Source organism: Armigeres subalbatus, chromosome 3 (genome assembly GCF_024139115.2).
Source record: "Armigeres subalbatus isolate Guangzhou_Male chromosome 3, GZ_Asu_2, whole genome shotgun sequence".
In the NCBI taxonomy this organism is placed as follows: domain Eukaryota; kingdom Metazoa; phylum Arthropoda; class Insecta; order Diptera; family Culicidae; genus Armigeres; species Armigeres subalbatus.
In genome coordinates this window covers 192,404,667-192,416,710 of record NC_085141.1, presented here as the reverse complement: position 1 = coordinate 192,416,710, position 12,044 = coordinate 192,404,667, and the positions used below count along the sequence as shown (strand labels likewise).

At 39.9% G+C, this 12,044-nt stretch overlaps 1 protein-coding gene across 6 annotated transcripts in view; it reads right to left on the bottom strand.

The window, feature by feature from the left end:
- Nucleotides 1-12,044, bottom strand: part of LOC134221161 (allatostatin-A receptor) — a 194,929-nt gene that overhangs the window by 71,388 nt on the left and 111,497 nt on the right. For 2 of the 6 annotated variants that reach the window (XM_062700357.1, XM_062700351.1), the window contains exon 1: nucleotides 7,576-7,708. The exons of the other annotated variants lie outside the window; for them this stretch is intronic. The gene's annotated coding sequence lies outside the window, so the exon portion shown is untranslated. Of the gene's footprint in view, nucleotides 1-7,575; nucleotides 7,709-12,044 lie in introns of those variants that run through there. 6 annotated transcript variants of the gene reach the window in all.

Below are 12,044 nucleotides of genomic sequence, written 5' to 3'. Positions count from 1 at the left end.
AATTATTTTACAAATATACAAAATAAACAATAAACACATTCAACAAATTAAAATGATTGACGATCTCTCTGTGCCCCGAGAGAGACGGCTAGGTGGTGCCCACTACGGGAAATGACGAGGTTTACCGATCCTATTTGGGCACCTCGAATTAATTTGTGCCATGTTACCAAACAGCAATATAAAGTCTGTGTCTGGGAATTCCTCTATTTATAATTTTAATTGCCTATCTTCAGGCCCAAACACAGAACATTTAGGAATGGAACAAACACAAATCCATTCAAACATTTGTCACTTACAAGAAAGATAAAATGAACCGTAACATCCTGTGCTCCTGAGATTGAGTGAGCATTATGAACCCTGTTTCTCAAAGACCGTCCTACCCTCTATATAATCATCTGCTAAGATTAGAGAATCTGTGTCCCAATATTGGTGGGAATCGGTCTAGGGGTTCAGAAGTTATACTGAATTGTTACTTTTCTGAACAATACTCAACCCCAATAACATCCCGTATTCTAAATGATCCTCCCATCCCCTCTTGTTACCGAATGAGGAAACAATATAATCAACTGCTGATTCCATCCAAAAAAACAACCCCTCCAATGAAATCACTAACACACGCCTGGACATCTTCCCCAACTGACGAAATAAAATCGGACAACCCGCATTTTGGAGCGAAAAGGCTTCAACCCGAATCTGAACGAAAGTGGCAGCGAGGAGAGATGAAATAAGATAGTGAATCGTGGAGTCAGTTGTGGACCAGCGATGCCAGATCTACGGAAATTTCCGTAGATCTACGGAATTGAATGCTTTCTATGCTTTCTACGGATTTACGGATCCATAGAAAAAATCTACGGAAATTTGAAAATTTCTGCGGAAATCTACGGATTTTATTATCTTAGTTTAAACTTTTATCGGTGATTCATATAGAGTTATTGTCTCATATCAGTATGCTCTGATTTTATGGGGTCTTTCTCACACACCTCTACTAGACATTCAACGACACTTTCGTTCGTAAGCGATTTCAACAATATATTGGGCTTACACCGTGTGCTGCTTAAAGTAAATGTCCCTTCTTGTTTGACGTATAATCATATGACAATGGACATTCCAAGTTCACTGGAGTTTGTCTTGGATTTATTCTGATAGCATTTATTCTGATACACAAGGATTTTTTTAAAGCATCTACTATTGAATTGCAAGGAGTTTCATTCCGCTATTTCTCCAGAAATACTTTTTAAAGATATCCTCCAGAAATTCTCCCACAAATTTCTACTAAGGAATGCTCGGAGGAATTGCTGTAAGCTACCGTGATAAACTTATACTTGGAATAAAAAATCACGGAAACCAAAATTAAAAAAAATGCTGTAAGTTAAACCGGAAAAATCTGCGAAGAACTCTCCTGGAAGAACTCTTATTGGAATTCATAGGAGAAGGTTTTATGGAAACTCCCGGAAAATTTTCAGGAAAAAAATCAAAAACTTACGGACATTACCGGAGATCTTGAAACGCCTCCTGAACTCAGGGATTGCTGGAAGAACTCCGGGAACATCTTTCGGAAAATAAATTACGGAAAAAACAGAGAAAAGTTCTGCGTAGTTTCTGGAGGAACTCATGAACGAATTTTTAGATGAACTCGCATAATTACTTCTTGAGGACTTATGGAAGAACTTACGTAACAATTCATAAAGGAACTTGTTGAGGAATTCCTGGGACATCGCCCAAAGGGATTCATTGATGAACTCTCAGAATGGTTTCTATTTTAACTCCCTGAGTTATTCCCAGAAAAGAAAAAAAAAAAGGATTTCCTCCCAAAAACAAATCTTTGGATATTACACCAGCTTATTGTTACCAGTTGTTCGCATATTTTATTATCCAGCAAAATCCACTGTACTATAAATCCAGTAAATATAAATGTCTACCAATGTAAATCCAGGGAATACAACGAATATCGTCGATGATCATTCGTTCATGATGTGATTCAAGCTATAATATATTCTGCGGCTCTGACTTCCTACGTGCGTTTCTTGATACATCATTAGGATAGAACATGTTGCCATCAGATGGCCAAATATTCAATAAAATTTGTATTCACTTGAAAATGGTTCTTCACATATTAAGATAATAGCCGATGAAGCTCCAAATCGATTTTTTAAAACATAAAAAAAACTCAATCATATTACGATTTTGTTGAAATTTTGATAAGTTATTCCTCGTTTGATAAATTACAGTTGAACAATTTAGATCAATGGAAAAATATTTAAAATTCGAACATTCAGTTTATGTAAATTCCTTATGTGATTGGTATGAGAGTACATTCAATATGGGACAACGTTAGTTTGCTATTTTGTTACATTTCTTTCGAACAAAATCTTTTATTTCATCATGTTATTAAAAAGATCCATAAAATGGAATGCTATTTATGGAATTAACTTTTAAACCCCAAATGGAACTTATATGCGAGTACCAGCAGGATATGTCTGCTTTGTTGGACAGATGAGGTACAAAAATTAATCTTATTGTTTGCTGGTTTTCTGTATTCAGATTGACAAAACCTGCAATGTTTATTTTATTCGATGCTTCCTAGCAAATTTGTTTGCTGGTTGACAAAATAAAATTAAAATTACTAAATAGTCGATAACATCCTTAGAAATTTTAGACGAGTACTCTGTTCATTTCTTCATTTGTAATTGGTATTTACAAAACTTTCCCAATTAGAAATTCAAAGTAGTCAAAGTAGAATAAGGTGGTCGATTGTCAGCACACTATTGTTCTTGGTCCATAACTTTCGTTCAATTGCACACAAATTGTGATCGAATTTTTTCACATTTCCGGATGTCGCGACTGGCAGTTGTTGCAGTTGTGACATCTGAAAACGAAGGAAATTCGATTAACGCCAGATCTCACTTCATTTTTTAACTGGAACTGGAAGGTTTGTGACTGATCACCGGAATTGGGCCATCCAAAATGTTCCAGCAAATCTACGGAATTGATGTTGAAACAATCTGGCATCACTGTTGTGGACAGTTGAAGCGTACAGAACAAAATGTGTAGTCTTCGTTGCCAACCGCCGCTCCGGCGACCAACCAAGCGACGCCACGTGTTTGCCGTCGTATGTCACCTTCTTCTTAGTCGCATGAAAACACCAGAAACTAATCCTCCCAAAACTAACCCTATCAAAATGAACCCACAATAAACAAAACAAAAATGTCAAAAAAAAATCTTTTAAATTAACAACTCAGACCTAGGTAGCATGCCAGTCCGTTGACCCTCTTGTCTGGTCCGCCTCTGCAAGATTTAAGTATGTGTGTCCCCCCAAGCAGGTGTCGTGCCGACCCTGAGAGCAAGGAGAGCTAGTTATACAGATTTTTCCCTTTGCTAAAGGTCAAGCAAAAGAAGTCCAGTTGGACATATTTTTTTATTAAATATTTGTAACGGCCTAACTCTGAAAAGTATTTAGCATAGCGTAGCATGTAACGGTAACACTCGTCACGTGGCCAAATGTCTCCACTTATGTGCCAAGCATAAAAAACGGGCCTACGAACCTGTCGGACACGAACCAAGCCAATGAGAAGTCTTCGAGTCCAACCTCCACTTCGAGGAACGAGCAAACAAACTCGTTGCACGCAACCAAAACACGTGTAAATCTTTAAATCCAACCTCTGCTCCGATAAACGAGTCATCGAACTCGTCGGACGCTAACCAAGCCACGAAAAGTCTTTGAGTCCAACCTCCACTTCGAGGGACGGGCCAACAAACCCGTCGGACGCTAACCTAGCCACGTAAAGTCTTCGAGTTCAAACTCTACTTCAAGGGACGGGCCAACAAACCCAGTCAGACGCCAAGAAAGCTACGTGTAAGTCATCAAATCCAACCTCCACTTCGGGAAATGGGCCAACGAATTATCGGACGCCTCCGGCAATCAACCAACGTCACGTATTCGCGGTCGCCTCAACACTGCCCCTTGTTCCGGGAAGCCACCTCTACGAACCCATCGGACGCCTTCGGCGACCAACCAAGCGACGCCACGTGTTCGCCGTCGCATCCATCCTGCGTTCCGGGCCTGCCAACCAGTCGTACCAATTCCTCCGTTCCGGGCGTATTAACCCGTTGAACGCCACCAAGAAAGGTATGTCACCAGCGCACCTTCTTCTTAGTCGCATGAAACTAATCCTCCCAAAACTAACCCTTTCAAAATGAACCCACAATAAACAAAACAAAAATGCCCAAAAAGAAAAATCTTTTAAATTAACAACTCAGACCTAGGTAGCATGCCAGTCCGTTGACCCTCTTGTCTGGTCCGCCTCTGCAAGATTTAAGTACATGTGTCGTGCCGACCCTGAGAGCAAGGAGAGCTAGTTATATAGATTTTTCCATTTTGCTATAGGTCAAGCAAAAGAAGACCAGTTAGACGGCCTAACTATGGAAAAGTATTTAGCATAGCGTAGCATGTAACGGTAATACTCGTCACGTGGCCAAATGTCTCCACTTATGTGCCAAGCAAGTTAGAGAATCTCCTTGAATGTATGTACAATAGTACAATATGTACAATCGTGTTAACCCAACTAGACTCTTCAGGGCAAGTCCTGCCTTGTTGATTAATCTCGGACCGTTCTTATCACAATTTCACATCTACACTACAGCCACTAAAAACGTCAAACCCAGGGCGGTTAGGAAACGAGTAAAAGTAAAACAACTCATAGATTAGTTTCTGAACTTTTCTCTCGGCTTACTTCGAGACTGTTAGCATTAGCATTGAGCAATTCGCACAAATTCGTAGGTGGTACAAGCCTAGCAAGAGTAGCATTACTTTCATCCGTTACCTCAGATATTGATTTGGGAATATTCACTATTTCTTAGATGGAAGCATTGCACTCTCCAATAGTCGAGATCTGCCCTGGCCACGTCCTTGCGAATGCTGAGGAAGGGGAAGGATTGTAAGCTGGGCACCTACTTAAGAAAAATGCAGAGGACTTTACGACCTCCGGAGACGAGCCAGCCTAGGGCTGAAAGTCTCCTTAATAAAGACAATAAAAAAATAAAAAAAAAACTGTTCGACCTTCCATACGTGCCATAGGTGTTTTGGGATTGTGTGGAAGGTTATAACAGTTATTGATTGATTTTCAATCGCTTTTATCGGTGAGATTGAACTACCTAAGCTCAAAGTGGAAGGGAGTATTTTTACAAAGCACGATGAAGCACAGAAATGAAAGTTATCGCAAGCGAGCGACTAGTATGAAATCGTATAGAAGTTGAAATGTAAGCAGAGGATCAACACGAAATTGAAATCGCTGTTATTTTGCCTAACGTCCACCCAGGAACGGCTTGGCTGATAGCGTATGGGAACTATCTTACCACGACAGGCTGTAACAAAACTATGGCCTGCTTTTCGCTTTCAGATAGCGACACCTGGAATTTCTTAAGAACCACGCAAATAGCATACGTTTGCCTTGCGTTTGACACATTTCCCATGAGAAAACTGTCAAACGCAACGCAAACGTATTCTATGTGCGAGGCTCTTTACGATGACAGTCGACCCGGTTTTTGGGAGCCGGCAATGAAGTGTGTCTTCCCAATTCATGGCGGTCCCGGCACTCGGCAAGGCGTCGCCCAAAAAATCGTTACAGACCGATTCTCATCGGAATATCGGTGTCTCGACTCAATCAGCGTTTCACCGCTTGATTGTTATAATGCCGAAATCGCTGGTCGTTACTTGGCGTAGATACGGACTCGACGCGGGTTTACTTGGTGTAATCGGTATCTTGTAGATCTTGGGAAAGTCCCTTCAAGACCGGTGAGCTCGATATGTTGCTTGCTTACGTTAACCCGGAGAATCGCAAGGCGAATGCTGGCTCGACGACGATGTAAAACATAAAAGCCGTCGAGCTTCGGATTTACCTGAAGAAAAGCGAGACGATTTGCTATTCTTTGCACCTCTTGGTGACTCCTTTATTTGGATGAAGGTTGTGTCCTTGATCATGAGGAAATAGGACTCGCGGTACTGCGATAGCGGTAGGGCTTAGTTTTAATAGTCTTCGTGTTTTTGGGATAAACTAATACTATTGCGCAAAAGGGCCATCTGTTAAGACTGAAACTATCCCACTTGTCTCTTCATTCTTATTTGCCATATATTCAACTACCAAACACTGATAGGGACACGGCAGGTATTTTCGTCTGTTCGTCATAGTCTCGAAAACCAATAAAAGAGACGCTTTTTTGTAAAACTCATACGTACCAAATCGTAGGCTCAGGAGAAACGTTCTGCTATAGTGCAGTTCTAGCAAATGTACGTTGCTTTCGTTGGTTTTAGCCCCTACGACGATGGACGGAAATACCTGCCGTGTCCCTATATCAATTAGTTTAGGGTTATTTCATTTGTTTTGTCAATTAAAAATGAGCAGAGACAGATCGCGACTTGCTCATCTTTTGTTCTAAAATCAATAAGCTATTTTTATGATTTGTATTTTAATTTATCTTGCAACTGATAAGGCTTTACTCATCGTTTTTTGTTTGTTCATTTTAGGTAAACCGAATATTACCAAACGGAAATTTTAAATTTATTAATTTCATTATTCACAAACTTTCAGTTTATGACAGAGGTTAATTCAAAATCATTGCAAGTAATATAAATCTTAAATATATCAACACTGGGATAGTTCTAATGACCCAGCATATACAAATAATATAGCCACAGGCAAACAGACATACCACATGGAACATTTACTGACAAAACCTATGGTCGCGAAAACAGTAACGGCATCTGTTGCTTGCAGCGATTAGGCGGTAAAAGTTCTGAAACTAGCCACGGACGCTCTGGAAAACAAATTGAGAACTCAAAATAAAAATAATTGCACTTCTCTGTAAGAATACAAAATCATTTCTAATCCCGATAGGGGTTAGTCCCTGTCAAAAATTGCTTGCTTATCTAAGCCCCTGTCAACAACTGAAAGGTTATTAGCATCCACTTTTCGATTACAGTCTATTTACACATCCGTAATTCTCGATAGAAGCAAAAACAACAAAACTGTTGAAGTGGGATGCTGGGATGCTGGGATGGGTACATAACAGTTAATGGCTTGAATATCCGCCACCGATGCCGCATCTGCATGTCAAGCCAAGTGATGTATAACGGAACGGCATCATAGCTTTCGCACGCTAAGGAGACCGGTAATCACATCAGCACCATTTCCTTGCCACACACTCTGCTGGAGGGAAAGCTTCCGTTCACCGCGCTTTCCAACGCATCAGTAGACCACGCGTCTCCCTTCGTACACTTCAACATCAATCACATATGCCCTCACACCATCCGACAAACTTTGTTTCACGATCATCTTCATGCGACGAAATATCACTTTACAAACACGACAAAATTAAATTCCGCCAAATCCTGTGAAGTACGACGAAGACAGCAGACGAGCATGTTATACCGTGGGTTACACAAGTTAGCATAGGAAACCCCATCCGGTTCGGTTTATTTTTCTCCTTGCTTTTCTTACGATGCCCTCACAACAAACAGAAAAGTGGAATATTTTTCCAGACGTCTTTTTATTTATTTACCAACCAACCCCCAACACTCACGCCGAAACAACAATCATGTGTGTAAAAATGAGCAACAGTTGTAGAACTTCTTCTGAAAAAGTTTTCACGGTTCTATGTGAGTTTCTCTACCGTTGAGAAATTGTTTCCAAGTTTTTCGACCGTTCGTCACAACACCCTGAACCAAACTGATGCTATCATACCAACGGCGATGCGTTAAAAGCAGTAAATATCTGCTATCTGTTGGTTTTCGATTCATTATCCCGACGACACCCACGCACTCTCTCTCGCATTTCGTATGTATCCAACGTGGGTTATGGAAGATGTGTATCAATCCATCTGAAGGTTCAATTAATCTTTCATAGATGATGTTTTAAACATCGAGGTTATCATTAGTCTGATTACGAGCTTTTTGAGATGATAAAGAGTATATTGATGTCAAACTTCAATCATCGTATTTTTATTCCATATGATATCACGTAATCTGATAAAGTTGTTTCGTTCCACTCGACTCTTAGCTGATCATTTTAATCCTAACAGCATCCCAAAACCCAATCAGGCCAAACATGTGAGACATGAAAACATAGTTTTCTATTTGATGGTTGTTAAGAAAGGTGAGACAATTGAAATACGCAGGAATGCTTTTCCAGCTGGAAAACTGAGAAGAAAATAAATGCCTCTTACTCAGAGAGCGACGACGGGCGCATCAGTTTCGTTTATTCAGTTCGGGCGGCAGTTTCATGCTGTCCCGCCGATCGGCACTGGTTCGTTCGGATACGCACATGGCCAATTGCTAAAGTAGACTGACGGCGTTCAACTACCGTGGCAACAGGTGATATTTGGCATACATCAATTTACCTACATTTGACTGCTACACATTCATGTATGTAGGCTACCATAAAAGGGAAGCTGCACGTGCGGGCATCCTGTGTCATTCACTATTCCTGACAATTTACGATATTTGGTTTCCAGGCTAGCGAGCAAGTACTTTATACTATTATAATTTTATTAGGGAAAAAATGTTAAAATTATATCAACGATTGTAATAATTAACTGATCCTATTCCAAGGGGTGTTTAAACGTATGACGAAATATGCAGTACAACATGTCGAGATAATGATGATGATACCGCCATCTATTGTAGCTAGGCTCCTGCCTATAGCACTGGTCATAAATGACTAACGATTTGATCATGTTTATATTATTGTTTGCATTCCATCAGCCTTTTATATGAAGGGCTAAAATGGGTAGAATCATGTAGGATGGTTCCATAAGCAAAGACACTTATACGAAATCCGCGGGATAATTAGAGAATCTCTTTCCAGAAGCAAATATGCACATTATATGATATGATACAACAGTTATTTTCCCTTATTTAGTATAAATTCAAATAAAAACATAATTCTAATATTTGTTTTTCTTTCGACGAGCTCAACTGGGAAGTACATCGTTTTGGGAATCAGCCAATTTATGATGAACTGAATGCTGTTCGAAATCTGCATCATCTTCTCTTCGTCGTTTCCTGCTAGGCTTCCAACCACACACAAGCGTTCTGCGTGCTTTGGGTTTCATTTTTATAAGAAAATTATTTTGAGCTTTTTAGTGGAATGTTTTCACCTGTCATAAGACGAGTTTATACAATCCCATTGAATTCCACCACTTAATTGTATCTTGACAGATACGTATTTCGACCTCAACAGTAAGGCCGTCTTCAGTGTCTAGTACTTGACTCGACTTACTACAAGATAATATAAGTTATAAGATAAGTTGTTCCCAATGTGAAAAAATCTATGTAGGCCAAACAAAAAGATCATTAGATATAAGGTTCAAGGAACATATGGCGGAAGTGAGTAAGGCGAAAAGAGAAAACGATAAGGGATTACATTACGAATTTAGATCTAAGGTAGCATAGCATGTGTATAAGGAAAATCACCCAATTACGGCATCAAATATTAAAATCTTAAGAAATGTCTCTTCCCCATGGAAACTCGATGTAGCTGAGAGTTTGGAAATCCACCGACAGGTACAAACAGCGCTGTTGAATAAGGATCAGGGAAATGGCAGCTCTAGGCTCTTCAAGTTTCTACCTAAGCAATAAAGTAATTTACTGTATAGGTAAATAAAGTAGGCAAATAAGATTAGATTAGGTACCTAGCGTAGTATAAATAGTGTAAGTTGCGATTGTTTTCTTCAAGTCGAGTCAAGTACAAGACACTGAAGACGACCACACAGTTGTGGTCGAAATACGTATCTGCAAAGATAACGAAAATTAACTGGTGGAATTAAATGGACAGTACTTAATTCGTCTTAGACGGTTGAAAATTTTCAAAGAAAATCCATCGCATTGGTGGTGGTGCTCGATGTGTTGCTGCAGATCATTCAACCTCAAAGAACCAGCATTTCATATGAAGAAAGGGTTGATCATAAAAATAGCACTGTGGCGATCCCGCACCGCCAGTGCCGATACTGAAAATTTATTACAAATTGTGGTGTCAGTTAGTTGGAAAGCAGCATTGGGAAAAGAAAATTGGTTCTTCTCAGGACACACATTTTATGAAAAGAAAGAGTTAATTGCGAAAATGGACTGTTTCGGTGGCATCGGGTTTGGCGTGGTAGCTTAGTTGATGTTAGTGATTCCATCCATTAAAATTCACTACATCATCTCCCTCCAACGCGCTATCAAATTCGCTATTTACTTTAAAGAAAGTTTTTTTTCGGATAGTGGGATCAACCTTCTTTTGTATAAAATCAATGAGGACGCCACCTCAGTGGAAACTATCTACAGCAAACACTCATCGGTGAACGTCGTTCGGACAGACAGATGCCGAAAGATAATGTTTTGTAATATGAAGAAACTTTGTCTTGAGTCAAATTTCTGCTGTTATTCCTCGCAACAATACGCATTTTGGATAAACAACATATCATAACCAAATTCAGAATCTTGCGAGAAAATTTCATAGGATTCTTAGAATTTGTCATTCTCCGAATGGTCCGTTGTCTGCGGAATCCCGATCGAAATGGCTCACGCGTAGAGATGTCGCAAATTAATCGATTACTTCGATTAATCGATTAATCGTTGGGATAATCGATTAATTTTGAATCGATTATTACCAAACAATTAATCGATTCAATAATCGAGATGAATCGAGAGTAATCGATTAGTTACTAATCGATTAATCAGGATTTTACGACATCATAAGGATGTCGCAATTGGATTGATTTCCTCGATTAATCGATTCATCGTTGTGATAATCGATTAATTTTGTATCGATTAATATCCAACGATCAATCGATTCAGTAATCGACGAGGATCGAGAGTAATCGATTAGTTACTAATCGATTAATCGGAATTTTACGACATCTCTACTCACGCGCGCCGAAAAGCAGCTTTTTTATATCTAATGAAGTAATTCCATTAGCCCCGCCCCTTCATTAATCGTTATGAGTGGTGTGGTGTGGTGAGTGGTTAAGTGGTGGAATTCAATGGGATTGTTTAAACTCGTCTTATGACAGGCTTCGTCTTGAGTAAAATTTCTGTTGTCATTCCTCGCAACAATACGCATCTTAGATAAACAACATCTCATAACCATAATCTTGCGAGAAAGTTTCATTGGATTCTTAGAATTTGTCATTCTCCGAACGGTCCGTTGTCTACGGAATCCCGATCGAAATGGCTCGCGCGCGCCTAAAAGCAGCTTTCTTATATCTAATGAAGTAATTCCATTAGCCCCGCCCCTTCATTAATCGTTAAGAGTGCACATTATATTCACACCCATATCAGATCACAAAAGGGCGGGGCTAACGGGCTTAATTTATTAAATACAAAAAAGCTGCTGTCCGGCGCGCGCGAGCCATTTTGATCGGGATTCCGCGGAAATAGCGGAATGAGCGGTTCGACAAAATTTGATGCAGCGGAGCGGACACAGCAGCATGAAGGCGTGGACAGCAGTGGCATTGCTGAAAATTTGTTCCAAATGGTGGAGGCTTAGCTAAAAATCATCAAGTGGCGGTCGGAAAATTTCAACGCAAGGTGCTGACAAGCGTTTGGATGCAGTTAGTTATTGGAAAGACGCATTGGAAAAAAAATTGGTTCGTCTCAGGACCAGCATTTTATAGAAAGAAAGAGTTAATTGCGAAAATGGATTGTTTCGGCGGCATCGGGTTTAGTGTGGTAGCTTGGTTGCTGTTAGTGATTCCATCCGTTCAAATTAATTGCATCATCTCCCTCCGCCGCGCTATCAAATTTGCTAGTTACGATTCAGTTTTGCACTTTGAAGAAAGTTCATATCGGATTGTCGGATCAACCTTCTGTTGTATAAAGACCTTTTTGGAGAAATAAGCAGATTCAGAAGTGGCGTGAAACCAAACGCAAATATATTTATTTGCAACGTTTGGTTTTCGCCCGCGATGTAAGCGTACGTGGCAAAGTAAGGATTGTGATGTCCTCGACTGAAAGCCTGTCAAGTGGCTTCAGCGACCGATGAGTCATGTTAATTCCACGGTTAGAGACT